This window comes from Ursus arctos, chromosome X, assembly GCF_023065955.2.
Source record: "Ursus arctos isolate Adak ecotype North America chromosome X, UrsArc2.0, whole genome shotgun sequence".
Lineage (NCBI taxonomy): Eukaryota > Metazoa > Chordata > Mammalia > Carnivora > Ursidae > Ursus > Ursus arctos.
The window spans coordinates 38,383,295-38,408,700 of NC_079873.1; the positions used below are offsets into that span (position 1 = coordinate 38,383,295).

Below are 25,406 nucleotides of genomic sequence, written 5' to 3' on the forward strand. Positions count from 1 at the left end.
AGGCTGAGTTTACAAACCCACTTCAGCTATAAATATACTCCTCCTTCCTCCACGGTCTCCCCAACAATTTTGCATTCTAAACGGCTTTATTATAAAAGGCTCCAGGGAACCTCTCTAAAACTCCTGTAGGAAAACACGTAAGAGACATGTAAGTCTCCTCTCTTCCCATCCCCTCAAAATACCGGTGAAGGAGATTCCAAGTTTGCCACGAAGAAGTTTCTTAGCCAAAATGCGTTTCTTTCAAAATGGTTGGGTAACTCCGGCAAAATTAAACAATGTCACGACAAATTTGCAAACGTGTATGGTAACTACCAAATCATATATAGGTCTCCCCCCGCCCCGTGCTCTCTCTCTCGTGTCATCATTTTAGACTGCTCACATCAAGAACATTCTTACTAAGTAAATGAGCTGCCCCCCAACGAACTACCTACCAATCTGTTTTTATTTAAACGCCTCCAATTTATTTCTTAAATATTTATATCCTAGGAAAAATTCAATTGTGAAAACCCCCTACGGTTTCTTTGCCGCCCGCCCCCATGGTACTTACAAATGTTCTTTGTCTGGGTCTGTCAGTTTCCCCTTCCCCCAACATCTGAAGCCAAAACATGGGCTTAACTTCATCCTTCAAACCTAAAGGCCCTATTTTGATCATGCAAGGCTGCAACAGCTCTTTCTCCGAGACAAGCCCAGAACACTGTGCTGCTTGCCATTCCCAATTTATGGAAGGAAGCGTATGTCAAACAAACCAGGTGATGACTCACACTGCCTCCCCCGGCCACATTTTCCCTAGAACGGGAGGGTAGCGTAAGTGGAGCCCTTTTGGATGTGACTCAGTTTTATTAGGCTGGTGATTGTAGTTAATCTGACAAGTTCACATATTTCCTTTATAACTTGTACATTACGGGATCAGAAGGCACGTTCTAAATGGTTTCAAAGGACGGGATCATGTAAATGAGAAAGTTGCAAGATTATTTTTAAGGGACGGCAAAGCTCTGGCTCTATTCCCAAATATTTAAAACTCCATAGCTGGGGGCGCCTGGGCGGCACAGCGGTTGAGCGTCTGCCTTCGGCTCAGGGCGTGATCCCGGCGTTACGGGATCGAGCCCCACATCAGGCTCCTCTGCTATGAGCCTGCTTCTTCCTCTCCCACTCCCCCTGCTTGTGTTCCCTCTCTCGCTGGCTGTCTCTATCTCTATTGAATAAATAAATTAAAATATTAAAAAAAATAAAAAAATAAAACTCCATAGCTGTCCGTTGACGATTTTTTATTCCAACTGAAGCAACCAAGAGTTCGAGTTTGTCTGACAGCAGTAAACAGGTTTTACACATTTAGGTCTACTAGAGGCTTTTACCACGGGGGACTCGGACTCTTCCTGTCCTGAGGACCCAAGTTCAAGTCCAAGTCTGGGGCCCACGTGGCAGGTTCTTCAGGAAGTGGTCGGGAGCATGAGAGCCACGCAGAGGCTTTCACTTTTGCATTTATTGTGATTCACATTCTAACCTGAGCTACCCGCTCCAACACACACATACAATACACCCACATCATACACACACACTCACACCAATCTGCACAGTCCTTTAATCCCAACCTGCTACAAGCTGCACAAGAAAAACTTGAAAATCATCAACTGTCATCTGTGAAAATTCCAATCAAATAAGTGGGCATGCCTAAAAATCTTCCTCTTCAGGAAAAAGTTTACTACCAAGATGGGAGTGGCATTACATGGAATAAATTGTTCCCAGGTATTACGCAGACAGGAAGAACGCAGTAATAAGAAGTGCAATTCCTCACACAAGAAATCTGGAAGGCTCGGTCTGAGCAGTTTCACTACAGTTATCTCTTTTCAGCATACTTCCTTTAACCTTAAGCAAAGTCAGCAACTGCCCGGACTAAGGCTTGGCATTTATTGTTGATTATGCCTTGATGGGGAACTAATCTGGTTATGATACAGAAAATACATGCTATTTCTAGAGTATATAAAACTGTTCAAATATCTAATTATCAGATTGGCAGAGGAAGCCAGAGAAAGAGCACACACACTGAAAGAGTGAAAAAGAGTTAATTCACGAGCTGACTATTCGCTTTACAAAGGGACTCCCTGTAGGGTTTTGCTGGAATAAACCCTACATTAAATTTCCATATAGAATTGACTTTCAGAAATTAAACTCACACACTATAATTAAGAAGTGCATTTCCCAATTACACTTTTGAAGCCTTGGTATTTTCACTGTGTGTACATAGTTCTCGTTATTAAAACGTATTCATGCTTCAAAAGGGATATATTAATCTAGCCACTGACTTTTTTGAGTAAAATTTTATTGGCTTAAAGAAAGTTACCTTCGTACGATACAGAGAGAACATAAAATCTATAATTACACGGCTTTCAATGGAAATAAAAACAGACTATGAAAACAGAACGTTAATAAAAATCGAACACCTAAAACTTTGGCATCTGAAAGAATCTATAACATTTTAAAAGCTTGGAGCCAGACTTGCTGGGATTCGAATCTTGGCTCTGCCATTCCTAGCTGTGGTACCTAGGTTTAAAAATTTAATATATGTAAAGTGCTGAGGGCCGTGTCTACCCGACAGATAGTAAACACTGTATAAAGGTTGGCTTTTCTCTCCCTCTTTTCTTTTTTTTCCTTTCCTTTCCTTTCCTTTCCTTTCCTTTCCTTTCCTTTCCTTTCGGGCATGGAGCCCAACACAGGGCCTGAACTCACGACCCGGAGATCAGGACCTGAGCTGAAATCAAGAGTCGGATGCTTAACCGATTGAGGTGCCCCTAAAGGTTGGCTTTCCTATTATCATTATCATGTAATCTCTACCCTTTGGTTGCTCTTTGCGCCATCATTTCAGAGTAATACACACCTTAGTCATTTCCCAAACCACATTTCTGCACAAGAAAAATACAGTTCCGTAACTTTTTTTTTTTAAAGAATCACTTGTAACCTATTTTACCAGTGAGGACAAACACCTAGCCAAGCCATATTTTGCTCCCAAAATATGCTCCCAAAACTGCTTCAGCAGTTTAAAATACTCCTCTGATTTTACACTTGACATCTGTTTGGGTCTTTCTGCCCAAACTTCTCGGAATTTCCAAAATCCAGTACGGAATTGGGGCAGGGCCAGCCAGGGAAGACAAAAAGAACTTCCATTCCAGTCGGCCCAGATGGGTCAAAGACCAGGGAAAAGCTACGGCTCTGTCCAGAGTGTGTGGGGGGCGGGGGGGCAGGGGGCCTGCAAACAGAGGTGTGAGGAAGTGGTTCCAGGCTCAGGAAAAAGCACCTGAGATCAAAAACTAATGATGTACTATACGCTGGCTAATTGAATTTAAATTAAAAAAAAAAAAAGTACCTGAGACCGACCCACTGTTTATTCTCTCTACAGGGTCACAAGACATAAAATTTACGATAGCTACCCTAAGGGAAAACCGTGGAATGGAGGGTGTGAGGGGGTACAAAAAAACACACAAACCCTCAGCATGCATTCTCTCCTATGTGGTCTTTCATTAAGAAATGTCATGTCTTGGGGCACCTGGCTGGCTCAGTTGGTTAAGCGGCTGGCCTCAGCTCAGGTCATGATCCCAGGGTCCTGGGATCGAGCCCCACATTGGGCTCCCTGCTCAGCTGGGGGGTCTGCTTCTCCCTCTCCTTCTGTCCCTCCCCCTGCTTGTGTTCTCTCTCAAATAATAAAAATTAAAAAAAAAAAACAAATGTCACGTCTTAAAGGAGAAAACTACATGGGTTTCCATCTGAAAACTATATGAAGAAATTTAAGCATCCCGCAAACCCTGTAACAAAAGCTAATTGTTTCCAGCCAGCATCTAACATAGCTGAAGAATGATAAAAAGGACAGCCACCAGACATTTCTGAGGCTTGGGCGAACTTTATAGATACGGAACTCCTCAAAGATGGTGCTCGACACTGCTCTGGGGGATACAAGAAATCATTCTACATTCTGTTCGAGCAAGTGCTCGGACTTGTCTTTATCCAGGCAATGTTTGTGAGACAGATGGTAACATAATGGGGGGAAAGCCAGCAAAACAGAGAGAAGGTGGTTAAGATTACAAATGAGAGTTGGGGGGAAGGTCTGATTTTGTTCCCCTGCATGTCAGTTCCCAGGCGCACAGAGACCTGATTGAACAGCTCAGTGAAAGACAGGTTTGGAACTCCAGCAGAGAACTTCCTCTGGGCTACCACTCTTGTCCCCAGGCGATCGCTAAAGTACCCAATGATCCAACTGTGTCGGGTTCCCACAAACCAGAACTACAGGTCAGGATGTAAACAACCTGGGTCCCGGGACTGGCTCTGGGACTATCACCTGTGGGGACGTGGGAAAGTCACCTCATTTCCCACTAAGGCTTTTGTTTCATCTGGAGAATGGGAATAAATGAGAAAACCCAAGGAATGACCAGAAAGGGCTGCCTCAGTCATGTTTGCCACCACTAAGGGTGAGCTGGCATTCACAGTTAGCAATCTTACAACTCCTGGGCGGGGGGGGGGGGGGGGCTGGAAACCCAACCATCTGAGGCTTCCAAGTGACACGGCTCTTTTGGAGGTAGGAGGCTGCAAAACAACCTTATCACCTTTGTGTTACAATGATCAGAAATCTTTGGACAGCGGCTAAGATTCCCTTTTTGAGTACCCTTTGAGATCCAAAGACTACCTTTGTAGACAGAATATGAGAGAGTCCCAATATCACAGAATTTTCATAGAAACCTGCCTATGTGGGGGCACCTGGGTGGCTCAGTCGGTGGAGCTGCCTTTGGCTCAGGTCATAATTGTGAGGTCCCGGGATCGAGTCCCAAGTAGGGCTCCCTCCCTCTGCTCCCCTCCCCCCGCTTGTGGGCGCGCTCACTCGCTCGCTCGCTCTCTCTCAAATAAATACATAAAAATCTTTTAAAAAAGAAGAAACCTGCCTACGTGGCTATGTATGTGCATACCTCTACAGGCATGCACACACTCTATCTAGACTTACATAAGATAATCTGAATATTTCTCTAGGAGAACTTGCCTCTGTTCCACGCTTTTCACGTTATATAAGCAGCCGCTTCGCCCGTCTTCCTGCAGTGTATACTTTGCTCAGAAAAGTTTTTTATTAGTTGTCTTCTTTCCCCACCCATTTTAAAGAACGAACTGACTCAGTTTTTTGATGGCAACGCCACTGGGTGGGAGTGAGTATGGGGGTGGCAGGGTGGGAGAAAGGGAGGAGGAGGAGGAAGAGGAGGCAGGAGCCAAGAACTGAATCACAGCCATGTGAGTAATCTCAGGCTTTTTTTTTTCTTCCTAAGGGTATGAATCAAATTAAGCTTGTTTTGCTGCGGATGAAGGAAGGGGAATATAATAGCGTGAATCAGAGCAATTATCAAATATGCGGCGCTCACGAAAAATTAATTACAACCACTGCCTCCTCTCACACGCCTGCCAGGAGATGCCGGAGAGCTTTTGTTAATCGATACAATCCTTTACAAAAATTCTTAAGAGTTTGAACTTGATTCGCACCCTCTTCCCTTTAAAAATTTCCTTTTACACATGAATTTCAGAAACAGGAATTATTTCGGAGCTTCTGGGAGATAATCTTTGGCCCTTGGAGAGAAGTGTGAAAACAACGTGGCTAACAGTGGGTAGCGACCAGGTTACACACTATCTAGCCTTGAGTGCTGGAAGCAAAATACTGAGTTTATGAAAACAATTGCTCAGAAATGAGTTTAACCGCTCCAGAGCTTTCCAAGGGGAATGCTGCGTGAAACAACAAACCCTCGGGAAAAAGTGGGCATTCTTTTAGAATAGTTTTCGGTGAGAATAAAGTTGCTGGGCGAAATGTTTGAACTTCCTTATGCTGAAATAAGTGGATCATCATCGTTTTAAGTATTTACAGGGAGTCCTACTGAGAGAATGATGGATCAAAACCTATAAAAATCAGTGTGTTTTGGAAGATACGTAAAGAACAACAACACAGCTCGGTTATTTGTAGCCAGGCTGCAGATTTAGAAATCTAACCCGAGTTCTACAGAAAGGCACTTCCTTTTATGCCATGTTTTTAAATCCGATCTACTTAGTAATTCGTGCAATCTAAATATTACCATGGGAAAAAATAGGCTAGCTAAAGAGAGAGGTATGATATATCTATTTATCTATAGATATTCTATAGATAGGCAAATGCACCATATGCTTTTAGTACCCTTACAGAATATTCCACAGACAGGAGCTCGAGGAGAATCGTGTCTTTATCACACTGTCACGTTTTTCAAAGTTCATTTCCATTTATGGGACAGCACAACCTTTATAGGGAGGGGGTCTCCAAATAAATTATTTCAAGAGCACTCTTAATAAGCAAAAGCTTTTAACTTTTCCATGCCTCTATGTTCCTTAATTTGAAAACTGTAATCTGTAACGACAGCTCTTTAGGGATCACAATTTGTATGCCCAGACTTAACACATTTCCAAATCTGTCACATAACATTAACATTTTGGAGATTTTAGTCAAGATCTATTCACATGATCTAGAAAGATATATCAATAGTACGTTCACATAAAATGAGCCAGATGTGAGGGGTACCTGGGTGGCTCAGTTGGTTAAGTGTCTGCTTTTGGCTCAGGTCATGATCCCAGGGTCCTACGGATGGAGCGGGCTCCCTGCTCAGCAAGGAGCTTGCTTCTCCCTCTCCCTCTGCCCCTCCCCCCTGCTCATGCTGGTGCTCGCTCTTGCTCTCTCAAATAAATAAATAAAAATCTAAAGAAATGAGCCACATGTGTTTTTAGACTAGGTAACTTGGCTATCTCTATCCCCAGCCCTCCAGTTCCCCGCTACCCGAACACTGCCAAGTTAACGATATTGCTGTATTTGACTTTCTATATTTCAAGCCAGTAACTCTCCCTACTTAGACTGCCTAGTTTCTCACGCAGTAGAAATAATCTTCCCAAACCTGATTTGGTCACATCCTGACCTGTCTCTATGGCAAGGGGCTAGAAGTGACCAGAAATTGTGTACTCTTTTTTTTTTAATGTTCTAAACACTATTTGCAGGGGAAGACACTGAAAAAATCGGTCTTATCAATTCTCAGAATTTGAGTCCCCTGAAGAGTCCTTGGAGTACTCGGTGTGGGTTTTTACTGCACTCCCCATCCCACCCCTGCCAACATACTAAATGTCTGGAGGTGGCAGTGGGGAGTGGGGTGGTTACCATTCTGATGTTTTTACAAATGGGACCAGCCAAAATTTTCTAAGGCATAACTGATGCTTAGTGCAGACGCTTACAAGTCAGTCAGGAACTATGCAGAAGTGACCCGGTTCCCACCGAGCAATAGTGCAGAAGAATCAAAAACAGCAACAAAGACCCACTTGGAGGCCAGCCACCCAGGCAGATGTGGTGGTGTTCGTGCGGGGCGGTTACTGGAGAGGGGACTTGGCTGGAAGACGGGAGTAACGGGGCTGTCACGATGTAGACCACACCACAGAAGTCTAGCTTATCAAAGGGAATAAATAATAGAAATGGGAAAGAGAAATAAGAAAAGGAGGGAATGATTTCATTTACAAAAAAATAGAGGAGGGTGCCTGGGTGGCTCAGTCGGTTAAGCATCTGCCTTCGGCTCAGGTCATCATCTCAGGGTCCTGGGATCGAGTCCCACGTCGGACTCCCTGCTCAGTGGGGAGTCCGCTTCTCCCTCTGTCTTTCTCTCTCAAATAAATAAATAAAGTCTTTAAAGAAAGAAAACTAAAAAAAAAAATACGATGTTAATGGTGAGCTTTTTTTGTACCAAGTCCTCTCTGTTGTTATTTTTCCTATATCGTACCTCTCCGTTCACTCTCTAACAAATATACCTGATCCATCATTATCCTCTCTCCAGAATGTGGCCAAGCTATCAAAAAAGGCAGCCTGTTCAGAAGCAGCCGGCAGGGTAACGGGGGGGGGGGGGGGAGGGGGGCGGGGGGCTCAGGTACCCCGGGATTAAAGGATCTGGATGTATTTCAGCAGAGAGAAGGCAGGAAAGCACAGAGATACCGACTGTTGTCTGACGTGTGGGTCAGAAAAGTCCTATCACGTGGAAAGTGACTGCGGCCCTCAGCAGAGGAGGGACTTAGGAAGAACTGGACTAGGAACCTGGCAGAGACGATAAAGGGGAAGTCACCCCATCCAATGGGTGTGGCTGACCTTCAGGCCCTTCCGACAGGGCGATTCTAGAACTGAAGAGTTTTGCAGAACATTTTCCATCACTCTAAAACAATTTCACTGCAAGAGAGCCTTTGCCATAGCAAAAACAAATCGATGCAGAGGTCCTCTATTGGAGGAATAGGTTGCAAATTAATTTAGCCTGATTACTTCCTCTGTGAGGGGATGGTCAATATATGAGTCCCCCTTGTGACGTCTCTGCTTCTGATCTCACCTCCTGGGACTGGGAGCCCTGTACTGTGAACTGGCTGGTTGTACAGTATGACAAAAGGACTCTTCCTCTCAATTTCTACCCTAACGGGTCATTGGAAGAAAACAAGTCGACCCATTAAACATTGATTTTACATAGGATGTCACCATAGGAGAAAGCCGGGTGATGGCTCCGCGAGTGTGACTTCTCAGGAGCCTGTAATTATTTCAAAAGAATGTTCAAAAACAAAACCTGCAGCTGTCTGAAGAACTTACCTTCAACTAATCACAGCAAACCAAAGTCCAAACTCATGTTTGGATAATTACTCCCAATGGTGCTGGTTGTGCTCAATGCCAGAGAAACATTCCGTAAGAATGCCAACGAACTGAAACGCAAGTACCTGACCAAGCCTCTCCCTTGTTGCCGAATGCATATGGCAGCATATGTATTAAGTAGGCACTGATTTAAAGATACACTGGTATCTTAAAGAAGAAAATAAACTAACTGGAAATGACAAAAGATTTACAAACTTAGTTTTAGAATTCTAAGATGTAGAAAAGCGACCCACTCTATTCCCTCCAACCTGAAATGCCGTGGATTGTAAGACACTCCCTTCCTTTATGTACCGTTAGGAAAGACACAAACTTGGCCAATTAACTATGACACGATGCCTCAAAGACAGTCCTGAGTGATGGTCAGACGAGCTTCTCATTTGCGCTGTCTGAGAGATGGGCTCTTTCTCCTGCCTTCAGTTGTGCCGCTGGGCCTGGGACTGGCCGTCCTGCACGTATCTCAGCGGCACATAAAACAGTTCCAACTACTTGTGCTTTCCTAGTCGTTGCTTTAAAAGAAAACGTGGGATTTCAGTCATTTCTCCAACAATGAACATTTGCCTCGCTAATATCAAATTTACTCCCCCCTGTGCTAATGCCTTCCTTTTTGCCTGCACAACAGGATTTTGTTTCGATGCCAATAAAATTTTATATCGGTACGTGTAATCTTACCGAGAGCATATCAAATGCCAGATACCCTCAGCCATATAGGGAACCAACAAAACAACTGCTGCCCGTGTAAACAGCTATGGCCAACTTTGTGCACGCATGGGCAACAGCAACAGCATGACCACTGCCTGGCAGATGGCTATTGAGAGAGGCTGTCCATTCTAATCTGCATCCAGATTTTAAAAATGGTCAAATATGGGGAGTAGGTGGGGATGGGGGGAGGGGTCTTAGAATACATTAAAGGTCATAGATACTTTAGGTCCCTCTTCCAGCCTAAACAAATCCTCATTTCCTGTAGTTTATCTCTGACTACCCTGTCCAGGTAATTCCTCATTCATTCAAACATTATTTTTAATTGAGTACTTCTAACTTCTAGTTACCAGGCTTAAGTTCAGGGGACCCAGCAATTAACAAGAGACCTAGTACCTGACCTCAAGGAGGTTCCCGTCCAGAGGGAAAAGACACACAATCAAATAAATGCAAAGTAAGCTAGCTGGTGATGAGGTCTCTGGCAGGATAGAGCAACCAAACGATCCTGGGCTGTAGGTGCGGTAGGAGTAGGGGTGGCTGTTCTTTTGCTTGGAGTGATCAGTGAAGGCAGGCCCCCCCGATCAGGGAGGCATTTAAAGCAAGTCCTGAAGGAAGGCAGGAAGCAGGTTCCGTAGAGACCTGGGCAACAAATGAGGGGGTGAGGCAGAGGAAAAACTCACGCAGGGGCACCGAGGTAGGAGCATACCTGATCAGTTACAGGGACAGCAAAGAGGCCAGTGCCACTATAGCAGAATGGGCAAGGGAGAAAAAAGGACATGGCAGTGATCAGGTTGAGCGGGGATGGAGGGAACGGATCACATGGGCCTCTCTAGGCCATCTTTCAAGGACTGTGGTCTGTACTCCGAGGGAAATAGCAAACGGCACGGGTCTCCTGATCAGGAGAGTGGAGCCATCTAAGACAAGGGAGGGACAAAACGCCTAGCTGATGAATCCGAATGAGAGGCCAGCGACCTGGCGCGGGTGGTATCATGGAGATAAGGGTGACTGGTCAGATTCAGGATATATTATCAAGGTAGAGAAGCCAGGAGTTGCTGATGTGGGGTAAACTAAAGAGAAGACTCAATGGGGACTCCAGGGTTTCCGGGCTGGGCAACGGGAAAAATGGAGCTGCTATTCCCCAAGTTGGGACAGGCTGGGTATGCCAGGGGTGGGGGAGCGCGCAGAGGGGAATGAAGAGCTGGGTTTTCGGCATGCTAGGCTGGAGATGCCAATGAGACACCCAAGCAGAGATGAAGTTGAAATTGAGCAGAGAGCTGCAAGATGAAATCATCAGTGTTTAAGTGGTATTTAAAGCCAAGGGATTAATTTGACTTTGGGAGTGAGGACAGATAGAGAAGCGGTAGGAGGACCGAGGCACTTGAATATGAAGAGGTTGGGGCAACGCCAGGAGGAATCAGCAAAGGAGACTGGCAAGGAACACCCTCGGATAGGCAGAGCACCACGTGTGGCGTCAAGCAAGCCAAGTGAAGAAAATGATTTCAAGGAAAAGGGCAGGAGTAGCTGGGTCAAATCTTGCCTGAAGGCTCAGTGAGATAAGTAAGGACTGAGAACTCAGCACTGGATTTGGAAGGCGGAGTTCCTGGGCACTCTTGACAGGGGTGATTTTGGAGGCTGGGGAGGCGGGGGCTGGCCACAAAACCTAACTGGAGCGACAACAATGGAGCACGGGAGGAAATGGATTTGAGGCAGTGCGCAAAGACAACACCAAGAAATGGCACAGTAGCTGGAAGGGAATGTGGGTGGGAGAACTGGGTGATGCTGGGGAACACACGGGGAATCGCAGGAGCCTCAATTAGGAGATGGATGATAGGACCCAGTCTGCCATGGAGAGGTTGGCCTCTGGGAAGGCAGTATAGGAAAATCACCCCATGAGCACCCATGGAGGTAATGCGCATAGGTCCAGAGGTAGGAACGTGCGGAAGATCTAATTTGTATGTTACATGTCTCTTTAGGACCTTCGTTTTGTTTGTTCTCTGGCTCTTTGTTGTTGCTATTGCCATAGTGAATACAGTAAGCCTACAGTCCTAATCCAGAAATTTTTTAAAGTAACATGGGGCGCCTAGCAGGCTCAGTTGGTGGAGTGTGTAATTCTTGCTCTTGGGGTTGTGGGTTTGAGCCCCACACCGGGCGTAGAGATCACTTAAAAAAATTTGGAGGTGGGGGTATCTGGGTGGCTTAGTCCGATGAGTGTCTGATTCCTGATTTCGGCTCAGGTCGTGATCTCAGGGTCCTGAGTCAGGCTCTGGGCTCAGCAAGGAAGACGTCTGCTTGGGATTCTCTCTCTTCCTCCTCTCCCTCGCTCCCTCCCACCCCGCCCCCACTCACTGGGGTTCCCTCTGCCTCTCAAAATAAATACATCTTTAAGAAAGGTTTTTAATGAAAAGTAAAGAAATTAAAAAATAAAATAAATAAAAGTAACTAAAGAAACAGATTTTTAGAAGGAAAGAAACAGAAAGATTTTGTTGTTGTCACCCAGAGCGATGTGTGGCTATATATTGAATTATCTGGCAAACGTTAAACCACAAGCATTAAACAGAGCTGCGGGTAATGAATCACTTTGGCTTTTTGTTTACATAGCTAAGAAATACAATGAATGAAAAGTAAAGAGCATCACTACCAAATAATACTCCAAAAGCCACTGCCCCAACGAAAATATCCGTGTCTTTTGCATCTTAGTCACATTGTTTTGAAAACACCCCAAGTACATGGCTTATGGAGATCCATCACCTGGGACTGTGACACGAGCTTCAGCTTGACTCTCTAGTCTGACACTGGTCACTCCCAGTCAGAGAGGTTACTCTCTGTGGGGCATCTCTCAGAAGTGGATGAGTTGGGCGTCATCAGGTAGTCTATCGGAGGCCACAGCACCGAGACTGACCAAGTTCTTGCTAACTGAAGACATGAAGCCCAACTATTGAGCTTCTTGCATTCTAGAGAAATCGGTTACCTGGAAAGGACATGAAAACTGATCACGGAGTGGCTGTGAAAAGCAGCACCAAAATTTGAACCGTTATTAATGACACAAAAGAAATCGGTTTCCCTGGCTTCGTTTACTCAACAGGCAGCCAGCAGGGTAAGGTCAAGAGCACAGGTTCAGGGTCAAATCCCAGCCTCACCAATTACGAACCAGCTTTGAGCAACTTACTGAACATCTCTGTGCCTGTTTCCTCGTCTGTAAAATGGAGGTAACCAATAGTACCTATTTCGTAGGGTTACTAGGAGGAGAAAGAGAAGTGCTCTATGCAACAATTTTTATAAAGTCATATTCTCCATCTTGGAATTTAAAACTGACTGCAAAAAAAAAAAATTACATGGAAGTGAAAGAGGGAAAACAATTACATGGAACTAGCGGGAGGATCCTCTTGCAAATCCGCCAAACGAGGGACTCAGCACGTCACGTATCCTTGAGACGTCAACCGGACTCCAAAACTTGAGGACGGTAAATCATGGGCTTTACAAAAATAATTTTAAATTGCTTTAACACAAAAACAGACGTGTCGTGCAGATGACAATACAAAATTCACATTTTAGGGCCAGGTGGAGACTTGAGATGAACTGTACATACGCTTGCTTCAGGGGCCTTCTACCCTCTCTGCATTCTCTGAAACCTCAAGGGCAGCGCTGGCATAGCGGTCGCTGAGTCAGAGAGGAGATCTATAACCTATGGGAAATCGTGCTGTGAGGACTCTCCCGTATTTAATCCCTAAAACTAGAAACAGCCTTAAAAGAGGTCAGAGACTGCTGAAGGTTAAGTAAATAGGATGTGGTGGGGTTAGCAAGGAAATCAGGGCTGTGATTTCTGCCAGTCAGTCATGCCTCCACCTTGCCCTGGGATGTGGGGTCTCTCCTAGAGGGTACTCAGTTGCCCAGTTGGAGAGGCCACGTTTTAAGGACAGTGTTTCTTGGCGGGAGAGTCTGGGAATCCCCAGGGAATTTCTGAGAGGGCTGTGGTCTCCACCCTGAATACTGTCAAAGTGCCCAGCCCTCCCTGCCTCCCTCACCGTCAGGTGGCTTGAGGCTCCCAGGTTGTTCCAACCAGGCAGGTCACCACCTGTCCCTTCCTTTTAGCCTCAGACTTAATGAGACAGAACCGGACGGATAAGGGAAATATAAAGAAGACGATGGTGTGGATGGCTTCCATATTCAAAATTATACACAGTTTAAGATGAGCAAGGAATGCATGTGCCCTCAGAAGAGGGTCTCAGGCTATTAGAATTTAAATTTGTATCACCTATAAACTCTGAGCTCTAACAATCAGGAAATGAGATACTGATTTGATTGTGCAACGAATATTTATTCTTTTACCTTACTTCGCACAGTCCCAGGCTGGGCTCTGGGTGGGGAGAAACACACAGAACAGAGACCCCACCCTCCAGAATTCAAGATTCAAGATGCAATTACAGAGACCAGATACGAAGATCAGGAAAGACAATGAATAACCTAAGGCAACTTGTGGGCTCTCAACTGATGAAACAGACAATACCTTGAGCTTTGGAATGCTTTCTTCAAAGGAAATTTACAAGAAAGCCCAATATGAAAAACACATCAAAGCAAGTGATTGGGTAGAAGCAGGAGAGCTCCCGTAGGCAGCTCTATTCCCTGAGCCTTGAAGCCCTACCGTTCCCAGCCTTCACAACATTTCAGGACACCCGAGAAGGAGAGGCGGGGTGTGCTTTCAAAGGTGAGCAGCACCAATGAGCAGGTAAAAAAGGGCCCCCCAGGCGGAAAGAACCGCAAAGACAAAGACAGGTGTGGAGAACTAGAAAAGGCTGGCACCACAATTTGCCCTCTCTGACGCAAATTCTAATCCTGAACAGCACGCAGCAGCTGTGCAAGCTCGTGAGCGTGGTTGCAGCAGTGGCCTGGGCAGGGCTGGATGAAGGGCAGAGCTCAAGAGCATTGCCCACTGGTAGAGAGAACCCGCTGGGAGCCACACTTCCCATCCCAACCTGGCTTCCTGTCCTGGCTCTCACCCAAGGCTCCCCATGTCCACAGGGTGACCACTGTGAAGGGAGGCACATAAAGAGGGGGATCACAACCAAAGTGGCCCCCAAAAGCTAACACATTGAATGCAATGAGAGAAGGAGGCCGGGGTAGGTGGTAGGTAAGCCTGTGCTCACCCTGGTAGGTATTTCTCAACACCACCCCCTCACTTCCCTGACATTGACGCCATGTGGAAATACAGTTCCACGGGGCCAAATTTCCCAATGTTTCAAGAGGGGAAAAAACACTGAGCATTTACAGCACTGTGTGGGCCAAAGAGAACATATCAATGGGCCGGTGGGCACTCCTACATTAGAAGAGGGGTCTGAGTCCGTCTTGCCCACTGCACCGGCCCCAGTATCTTGCCCCGGGTCTAACATTAGTACACGGTGTGTCCAATACATATAGCTTAAATGAGGATGTGAGAACCAAGTATCAGACTAGGCAGCAAATTGTAAGCCAACTTCTCTGTCTCTCCTCCTTTAGAGAAACACTGCAGTTTGGGGGAAGTAGATGTGGTAGCAGGTTCTAACTAAAGGGAAATCTATGAGAAGACTCACGAAGTCACTATTAACAGAGCTGGGGTGACTGTATTTGCTCTCCACACTTCAACTCTTCAAATTCACTTATTATGCAGTTATGCACAATCTCAATCTAATCCTTTCCTTCCTCTTTCCCCTTCTCACCTTCTTCGAAGATTTGTGGCGTTTTACCAAGAAAAACAAACCATCATCACTAAGTCAATGGTGGGGGGGGTGCACTGAAATTCCCTATCAGGATGGCAGGTGGCGCTACATCGGTCTCCAGCCTCAGAAAGTAGTGAGGACCTGGGCTGTGAGTCTCTGCCCTTCAGAGCCCCCAGGCTTTGCCACAAAAATTAGGAGGGACAGATGCATATTCATGGGGTTGCTAGGAACAACTCCCGAGCTCTCAAAATGTACTTCTGGGGTTTTTAAGATGGATCCCCAAGTCTCTGCTCTCAGTAGCTCTGGCTGGACTTTTTGAGCTCCAAGATGCACCGGGGAAAAGTTCTACCCTCCAGAAACATAAGCACTGAAGTGAGACACTTCATGAGAGCTTCAGGGCAGAAACCAAAGCGTCCCAGGAATGAGCAGACCCTCGGATTGCCAGGCCTGAAGCAATTCCTGGTCATCTTGGTAAGAGCACGCAAGGCTCTGTCGATGGTACCATGTCCAGCACAGGAACATAGACCACTGCTCAGAGCAACAGAAAGTTTGGGCCAATTTTCAGGGGAAAGGAAAAACACTGGGGCTGAAGAGGATGAGCAGAGGATGGGCTTCATCGGAAAAGTTGGTAGAGCATTGTGACTCTTGATCTCAGGGTGGGGAGTTCAAGTCCCACGTCGGGGGGGGGGGAGATAGAGATTAATTAAATAAATAAAGTTTTTTTAAAAAGTCGCTTTTGATAATATCCCCCCCACCTCAATCAAAGAAAGCAAGCCTGGTCTAGGTGGGTCAGGACTCACTCGTCACAGCTAAGGAACTTCAATGTGTGCCCCGCCTCAAACACATACACCTACTCCCTTCATCTTCTGCTCACCAAAGACGGGTCCTGAAACTGATCCCATACCATGCCTGCCTTTGCACTTGGCCTTCAAGGATATTCAGATCTTCCCCCTGACCTTTTAAGAATACCAAAGGTAGTCCTGGACCAAGAACACTTTTATCTATTTCTGTTGCCCTTAAAAAAAAAAAAATACTCTTATTATGGAAATCCTTAAAAGCATGTACAAAAGTTGAGAGAACAGCATAATGAACTCCGAATATCTTTAACCGGCTTCAAGGATTATCTTTGCCAATCTTGTTGGCCACCATTGATGTCCCTCCCTCATTCTAGTAGTTAACAAAATCGCTATTAGAGGGCAAGGGCCTCACTCAGAGCCACCCTGTTAGAAGCAGATAAAAAGGTCAGAACTCAGGCCAAGTTTCTAAAAAATTGTAAAAGGTTCTTTGAGAGATTAAAACTGAGGGGAAACAAAATGAAAAGAATAGACCCTGAGTAAAAATCACTTAAGATCCTTTTAAGTAGATTCTGCCTCCCTCAGGAAGTTAAAAAAAAAAACATCAGTAGGAAAACAGATAAAAAGCAATATAATATATAAGCTTTTTCAGGCCAAGGGGTATATTTTTTAAAATATTTTGAGTTCCTTTTAAGATTTATTTATTTATTTATTTGAGAGAGAGAGAGAGAGAGAGAGAGACTGAGAGTGAGGGGGAGGAAGAGGGAGAGAGAGAATCTCAAGTAGACTCCCCCTGAGCGAGGCGTCTGACCCAGGGTTTAACATGGGGCTCGACGTCACGACCCTGAGATCATGACCTGAGCTGAAATGAAGAGTCAGATGCTCAACCAACTGAGCCACCCAGGCGCCCCTAAATACTGTTTTAAATAATGAGGCTGTTTTGTATTTTTCTGTGGAATTTAAATTATTAGCAGGCAAAAGGTTAATATTCAGTGAACCACGACAACAAAAGCCTGTATGTCCATGTCCACTGATTTTTAAAAAAGGTAACGGGGGGGGGGATCTCTATTTTTTCAAATGGACGGTTAATGTCTATAACCGAGAAGACTATTACTCGCGTGTTATTTTATTCCCATATACACCTCTGTTTTGGTAGAGAGAGCGGTGGAATCTTTTTACAATATAATTTTAAGAGGGCAGAGATCATTTCCTTTTCAGGTAATTAAGCACACTTCCTAAATAAAACTAAGAAGCAGACATGGGCTCTTCTCCCAGGACTATGATAAAAGGTTTTATTTTATAAAAGCAACAGACTAGAATGTTCTAATTGCTGTTCCTTCCATCTGCCCTTTCAGTTCCGGCTAAGTCCTATCCCTCCTCTCTCCCTACTGCATCCCCAGTGCCTAAGGAACTCCCACTTGCTGGGTGCTCAAAAATATTTCTGACACGCAGAACGCACCACTGGGGGGGGGGGTGTCTATTGGCACTTCCCATGCTTCACAAACCTTCCTTTTCTCAGCCTTCCAGCTTTCTTCTCTTGCCTCAGTTCCATTCTATCTCTTCACTGATGTTAGTGTTCGGACCTTTAAAACAGCGGTAAGTGTTCCAAAATGTCTAAGAATGAGGGACTGTCCCAGATACTATGGGTACATTACCTTTTACCACTCTATGACCACTTGGAATGCTGAAGAAAGGAACCCGGGACCTTTAAACTACTGAGGTCTTGCAACTCAATCTCTGAGTCTCCAGGCACCACCTAAACATTTAAAAACAGAACTCTGGGGGCGCCTGGGTGGCACAGCGGTTAGCCGTCTGCCTTCGGCTCAGGGCGTGATCCCGGTGTTATGGGATCGAGCCCCACATCAGGCTCCTCCGCTATGAGCCTGCTTCTTCCTCTCCCACTCCCCCTGCTTGTGTTCCCTCTCTCGCTGTCTGTCTCTATCTCTGTCAAATAAATAAATGAAATCTTAAAAAAAAAAAACAAAAACAAAAACAGAACTCTGGGGCCCCTGGCTGGCTCAGTCCACAGAGCATGTAACTCCTGATCTCGGGGCCATGAGTTCGAGCCCCAAACTGGGTGTAGAGATTACTAAAAATAAGTAAATGAACAAACTTCAAGAAAATTCTTTTAAATTGAACCTAAGTGTTTTCTTAACAAGAACCACATATTGATGACACTTGATGTTAACAAAGCCAGGTTCTTACAGTGCATTATATTCTGACTTTGCGAACCTACTGTATCTTATGCTTAGTACTGACCTAAGCAATGCTAACACCCTCTAGCACTCCTGACTGCTTGATGGTATCGAAGTCTCAGGGGCAATGTAATAGCAGGCTCTAAATACCCAGGACAAAAGAATACTTCACACTCAGTGGCCACCAGCTAATTATTTACCTCTATGGTGGAGCGATCAGGTAGAAGTGGAAACCATAATTATACTATGGGAAATTGGGGCTGGAGAAAAAAAAAGTGTATCCTGGAAATGAAAACCTAAAAAATAATGGAGCCCAGAAATCACAAGCAAATCCTTTTGTTAGTAAGCTAGAGTTTCTACTCCGTGAGATGTCTAGTAACAATCTTTCGATAGAACTATTTGCTAAGATGGAGGCAGAGAGGACATTGGCTTTCACTTTTCACTGCTATTGTCTGTGTCAATTTTAAGTCATAGTTGCTCAACGTCAGCACTACTGACATTTGGGACTAGATCATTTGTTGTTGCGGGGGGAGGCTGTCCTGTGCACGGTATGTAAGATGTTTAGGAGTATTCCTGGTCTCCACTACCCATTACATGCCAACAGCATCTCCACACCTATCCCCCCCATCACTGCTCCAAAGACTATCAAATGTCCACTGGGGGCAAAGTCATCCTCGGTTGAGAACCACTGTTTTAAGTTCCCCAAACACACCCATCTGTGTAGGCTCTCTTTCTCATCATCTCCCACCCAACAAAAGCCACAATGATCAACCCATTTATGAATTTTCTTTCCAATCTGTAAACTGACTTCAAGAAACCATACGCAGAAGGGGTGCCCTGCTTCCGGGAGGGCACAAAAGAGGCACTCAAGAAATGTGAGTGGCTTCCCACTTTTCCTTTCCGCTGAAGAAGTCACAACTTCTCAAGCAGATACCTGTTCTCTTTGGGGAATCTTATTTGGAAGGTGAACGCACCTATTTCGAATATGGCAATTACATTCAAAATAACAGAACTAAAGATTGTGATTTCTTCTGTCTTTTCTCTCGTAGGAGGAATGCAAGTCTTTAATTTTTTGGAAGAACACCGGAACTAAATAAATACTTAGCACTTTAAAGGAAATGCTTTATACACTTCAATGAATTCTTGCCAGGAGGCATGGTCTTAAAAACACAGCACTTTCAACAGAGATGTCAGACAAAAACAGCCCTCAGTACTTACAGCCTCCCACCCATGTTTCTATGGTGACACTTGAACTCAAACTGTTTGAATTCAAGCTACCTAGTAATCTAAAGAAAGAACCCTTTCCTCATTCCATAAAGCATATTTTATCATTTGTTGGGGGGAGGGAGGGAGGAAAGAGTCATACTTCATACTTTGTAGTAATACATGTTTTTTGTTCTAATTAAGAAATGAAAAAGGTGCACGGGAGACTTTCTCAAGTCTTCGCGAGCGGAGGACAAAAATCCCGGCCCGATTTTCTGAGACTCGGTTATCATTTTATAATCGAGAAATACGAGGCATTGTTCAAGTAGAGGCAGAGTTTAAGCCTGCCAGAGTTGAAAACTCATCAGCAAAATATTAATCACAGCTGAAACCTGACATACGCTCTCCCGAGTTCCTTAGGTACAATACATTCCGGCGATTAAAAATACATTCCATTTCCTCTAAGTGCACATTCAATCTGTCAAACTGGATGACAACAGCATAAAACTGCTGAGATTCTGAAACCCAACCTGCTACACATCCTGAACGTCCCTCTCCAAAGAAAAGTTACGAGAAACATCCGTACGTGGACTTTTCAAATATGGAAGCGTCTTCAAATTCCCCGGGGAAGGATGTCAAAATAACCCCCTCGTAAACTGCTTAATAGGAACAGCATTTCGAACTCTCCATCTGATTTTAAATGTCCATGTTTGTTGCACATGGTACGCAAATCAAAGTTTTCCTTGGGCTCCTAAGGATCCGAAGGGGTTTAAGATCCCTCCAGCAGACACAGGCATAAACCCTTGAAACCCGTGGGTTGTATCTTTAAAAGGTGTCAAAGGAAAAGCAGACGAAGTGCTGTAATCTCCGCCCACTGTCACTTAAGACATAACAGCCCACGCACTCCGCACGCCCAGCCAGCATCCTGCATCCACCCTTTCTTTCAAACCCACTGCATTAGACCATGGAAACTCAGGATGTGTGGCCACAGCGGCCCCTGCTCTGGCTCCAGCTGGCCCACCACGTGGCGTGGCCATGACCTTAGTCACACTTCCCCCTGACATCCTGTGAGTCGGCTCAAGCTGGAGCCAGACCTTCCCACCGTGCTGCCCGCCCTGCTCCTGGAAATGACAAACCCCCGCTCCCTAAAACATTCCATTCTCCTCTAACACCATCAGGGCTTCCTGCCCCCCACCCCTCCTGAACAACACGTCTTTGAATATCATTCACCACTCCCCCCCCCCCCCGACACCTTTCACCTCTAGCTAAAGGGGAGGTATGCGGACTTTCATGGAAGCTTGCTCTCCCATTCTCACGAAACTATTTTAACTCTTGGAACTATTTTAACTCTTATCCCGATAATCCCTTCTCCAGGAATTAAAAGCACATACAACCTCTGGAATCTAACACAGGGTACGGAAAAATGTGCACAACATTCTTCGCTGAAGAAATACTTCTCCCCTTATTAGAGAGGGCGCCTGTTGGGATTCAGATTTCCATAAGCCTTCTTCTCTTCGTGGTCCTTTTCTAGTCGGACCATGAGGGTTGCAGAAATCTTAACTCTCGTCTTTGAAAAAGAACTTTCATTTAAATGAGTAGAGTAATGAGAAAAATACTCCCCATTTACTTTGAGTCGTAGCGTCAAGAAAGAAGCCATTTTTTGTTTCATCAGATGACTGGCAGTATTGGTCCTGCCTTCCTCCTAAAAGATGCATGGAGGGGGGGGTCCCAAGAATGGTTTCTGAAGCTGGGTAGAGTAGAGTGACATTAAGGCGGCGGTTAATGGGGGGCTCAGGCCGTTAAGCATCTGCCTTTGGCTCAGGTCATGATCCCAGAGTCCTGGGATCGAGCTCTACATCGGGCTTCCTGCTCGGGGGGGGTCTGCGTCTCCCTCTCTCTCTGCTGCTCCCCCCCCTTGTGCTTTCTCTCAAATAAATAAATAAATAAAACCTTAAAAATAAAAGGCGGCAGTTAATACATCCATTGTTTAGACTCCTACTATTCTATAGATTCAAAAATGGACATAAAGGTTCCGGGTGTACATGAAATAGAGTGAGCACCCTCCGCCCTGCAGAGACTGCACAGAGCAGCTATTTGAGGACTCTGAAAAGTAAATAGCATGCAGATTAGGAAAGACAGGAATTCAAAATACCACCAACCTGCCAGTGAATTTGCCATGACCTTCTCCTCCAGTATGCCCCAAGCCTGAACCTCACACACTGTCAGCGGGCACGAAGTAGTGACAGACAGCAAGCCTGGAGATGCCCTGCAGCTCTGGCTCAGAGAGCAGGAAAGAACTCCTGATGCTCAGAGAGTGGGGGAAATCCCCCATTTTTCCCCCTTCATTCTGTTCTCTCGGGCCACAAACCCCCAAGTGGTAATGGCAGCCTACAGCAATGAGAGCCTTCAGGACCAGAACTCCAAGGGACAAGACCCTCCCTCTGCGTTTGGCAGAGCTGTGGCTCCAAGAAGATGGGTAAAACCATGCCAGTTTTTGTCTCCGTCCTCCTGTCACTTGGTGCCAGGGACACAGGCACAGCTGTGGACGTACATGGCGGAGCAGAGTAATGAAATCCCAAGCTTTCCAGGTAATGACCAAAGGAAGCCCCATGGAAATGGAAAATGTTGAAGAAATTATGTAGAGGGAGAAGCTCAGGAAAGGCACCGCATAAATTGTTTATAAACTCCCAGGCTCACCCACAAGCTTGGCACACATGGATCTTATCCTCAACAGCCTACCTGAGACTATGAGAACATTCTAGAATGGCCCACATCCTAGACGGGTCACCGTGGGGCGTACCCACCCGACATATCCAAATAGCACTGCCAAGGCCTAGCCAACTGAACTGACATTGGGACCACAGCTCACAGAAGGTTGGGTTAGAACTCACTCTCTGAACATAACCAAATCGACTGCTTGCGACAACAAAAATGTCAACATTCTCCGTGGGATTTAAACAAGATCCAGAGCCTCATAACATAACATTCAAAATGTCCTGGATAAAGTCCAAAATTACTCAGCATGGGAAAAGACAATCAACAGATGCCAATGCTGAGATGACACAGATGTTTGAACTATCTGACAAAGACTTTAAAGCAGCTATTATAGAATGTTCCAGCAACCAATCATAAGCGATCTTGAAACCGACGGAAGAACAAAAGTATCTGTATCTCTGAGTAGAGATACAGAAGCTCTAAAGAACTGCTGGAAAGTCCAGAACTGAAAAATAAAATAATTGAAATAAAACCTTCCTGGATGGTCTCAACACAGCACGGAGAGAGAAGAGTCCGTGAACTTGAAGACAGAGCCATAGAAATTAGCCAATCTGAACAACAAGGAGAAAAAAAGATTTAAAACAAAACAACAGAGCCCCAGGGGTTCAGGAGACAGCAATAGAAAGTCTGCCATTTGTGTCACGGAAGTCCCGGAAAGAGAGCAAGAGTGCATTGCAGAAACAAAATATAACAAATTAGTGGCTGAAGACTTTGCTAAGTTTCCCAAGAGACATAAATCTACAAATTCAAAAAGCAGACTGAACCTCCCATAGGATAAACCCAAAGAAAAATGTGCTAAAAACTAGACACAAAACAATCTTGAAAGCAGGGAGAGAAAAAAAATGACATATTACCTCTAAGCACAAAAACTCCAATGGCCATGGATTCCTTACTAGAAACCATGGAAGACAGAGAGAGAAGCGGCCCGATATATTTTAAGCCCTCCTCAGGAAAGAACTGCCAACACAGAATTCTATATCCAGCGAATAGATCTTTCAAGAATGAAGGCAAAATACAGACATTCTCAGATGAAGGAAAACTAAGATTACTTACTGGCAGCTGACTTCCTCTAATAGCTAAAGACAGCTCTTTAGACAAAAGGGAAATGATACCACAAGGAAACACGGAACATCAGGAATTAAGAAAGAGCAGCAGAAATGGTAAACATCTGGATAAATATAAAACCCTGTACTTCTCCTCTTGAGCTCTTTGTTGAAAGCAAAAATTAGAACACTGTCTATGGGGTTTTCAGTGCATGCCACTGTAACCATAAGACCAATGTCCCAAAACAACAGTGCTAAGGTCTCCACAGTCCACTTAAAGCGGTAAAATGCCGATTCCAAATCCACTGTGAAGTAGGCACATTGCAATCCTTAGAGCAGGCACACATACACAAGAAAAGATACAAGGAGACACACGAGATCAATTAAAATCAAACACTAGGAAAGATTCACAGAACTCAAAAGGCAGAACACAGAAAACAGGAATGAAAAACAAAAATTAAATGGTAGGCATAAATCCAAGTCTATCAACAATTACAATCAGCTAAAATGGTCTAAACAGGTAAATTAAAGGACAGAGACTGTGAGAATGAATAAAAAAAAATAGGAACCAACTACATGTTAACAAAAATTCACTTGAGGGGCGCCTGGGTGGCTCAGTCGGTGAAGTGTCTGTCTTCAGCTTGGGTCATGATCCCAGGGTCCTGCGATCGAGTCCCGCATCCGGCTCCTGACTCAGCGGGGAGCCTGCTTCTCCTCCCTTCTACCTTTTTCCCCTGCTCGTGCCCTCTGGTGCTCTCTCCCTCAAATAAATAAAATCTTTTAAAAAAAAAAAACCTCCCTTGAAATATAGTATTAGTAAGTAGGTTAAAAGTAAAAGGACGGGAAAGGTACAACACGCAAACAACCGTTCCCAAAAAAGCGGGAGTGGGGGGGCACCTGGCTGGTTTAGTCAGTGGGGCGTGCAACTCTTGATCTTGGGGTTGTGGGTTTGAGTCGCAGGCTGGGTATAGAGGTAACTTAAAAAAAATAAAAATCATACACACGCACACACGCACATATAATAAAGTTGACTTCGAAACAAAGACAATTGCATTGCCAGGGGCAAAGAAAGATATTACATAATGATAAAAGGGTCAATTTGACAAGACATGACAATCTTAAATACATTTGTACCCCCAACAATAAACCTTCAAAATAAAGGAAGCCAAAACTGTCAGAATTCAAAGGAGAAAGAGATAAATCTAAAGTCATAGCTGAAAGCTTTGACATTCTGCTCTCAATAATATATAGAAATAATAAACAGAAAATACCACCAACCAATTGTATCAACTATTCACAAAACAGGAACAAAAACAGAGTATGTATTCTTTTAAAGTACTCATAAAACATTCACCAAGACTAACCATACCCTGAAGTATAAAACTTAAACAAATTTAAAAGAATTGAAATAATACAAAGTATGTCTTCTGATCATAATGAAATTAAACTAGAAATCAAAAGAGAACAAAAAGAGAAACAAAAAACAGAGAAAAGGGAAATTTCTAAATACTTGGAAATCATACAACATACTTCCAAATAAAGTATGGGTCAAAAAAACAGCCTCAAGTGAAAAATTTTTTTTTGTATTGAACAAAATAAAAATGCACCATAACAAAATGTGTGTGATGCGGTTAAAATGGTGGCTTCCAGGGAAATTTATATTAAATGTTTATATTAGAAAAAAAAAAGGGTCTCTAATCAATAATGTAAGTTTCCATCTGCACAAACCAGAAAATAAGGAGCAAAATACACCCAAAGCAAGAAGGTGGGGGAAATATTAAGGATAAGGGCAGAAATAAATGAAATTGAAAGCTAAAAAACAATAGGAAAAAAAAAATCAATGAAAACAAAAGCTGGTTCTCTGACAATATCAAAATTATTCAGCCTCTAGCAAGACTGACAAAGAAAAAACTCATTTCTTACTAATGAAAGAGGGGGGATTGCTACAGATCCCACTGACATTATAAGGATAGGGGAAGAGAACAACTCTACACACATAAATTCGTCAACTAATATTGCTTACATCCTTCGAAGAATTTTTTTGGTCCATGTTCACGAAGATACTGGTCTGGGGGTTTGTCACCGTTGTTTTTTGCTTGTTACCATCTTTGGGGTCAATAATGCTGGCCTCGTGAAAGAAACTGGCCAGTTTACCCTCATGTTCTGAAAGGCATGGTCTAAAACTGGTGTTATGTCTGCCTTAAATACTTGTTAGAATTTACCGGCGAAACCATCTGGGACTGGAAATTTCTTTCTCAGAAGGTTTTCAACCATGAATTCCATTTTATTAATGATTATAGGACTACTGAGGT

The 25,406-nt window shown here is 44.4% G+C and overlaps 1 long non-coding RNA gene across 8 annotated transcripts in view; it reads right to left on the reverse strand.

The window, feature by feature from the left end:
• The window catches only part of LOC113265912 (uncharacterized), a 293,640-nt gene that overhangs the window by 216,888 nt on the left and 51,346 nt on the right, over positions 1-25,406 (reverse strand). Inside the window, exon 5 of one of the 8 annotated variants that reach the window (XR_008958931.1) lies at positions 12,755-12,866. The exons of the other annotated variants lie outside the window; for them this stretch is intronic. This is a non-coding gene — a long non-coding RNA (uncharacterized LOC113265912). The remainder of the gene's footprint in view (positions 1-12,754; positions 12,867-25,406) is intronic. 8 annotated transcript variants of the gene reach the window in all.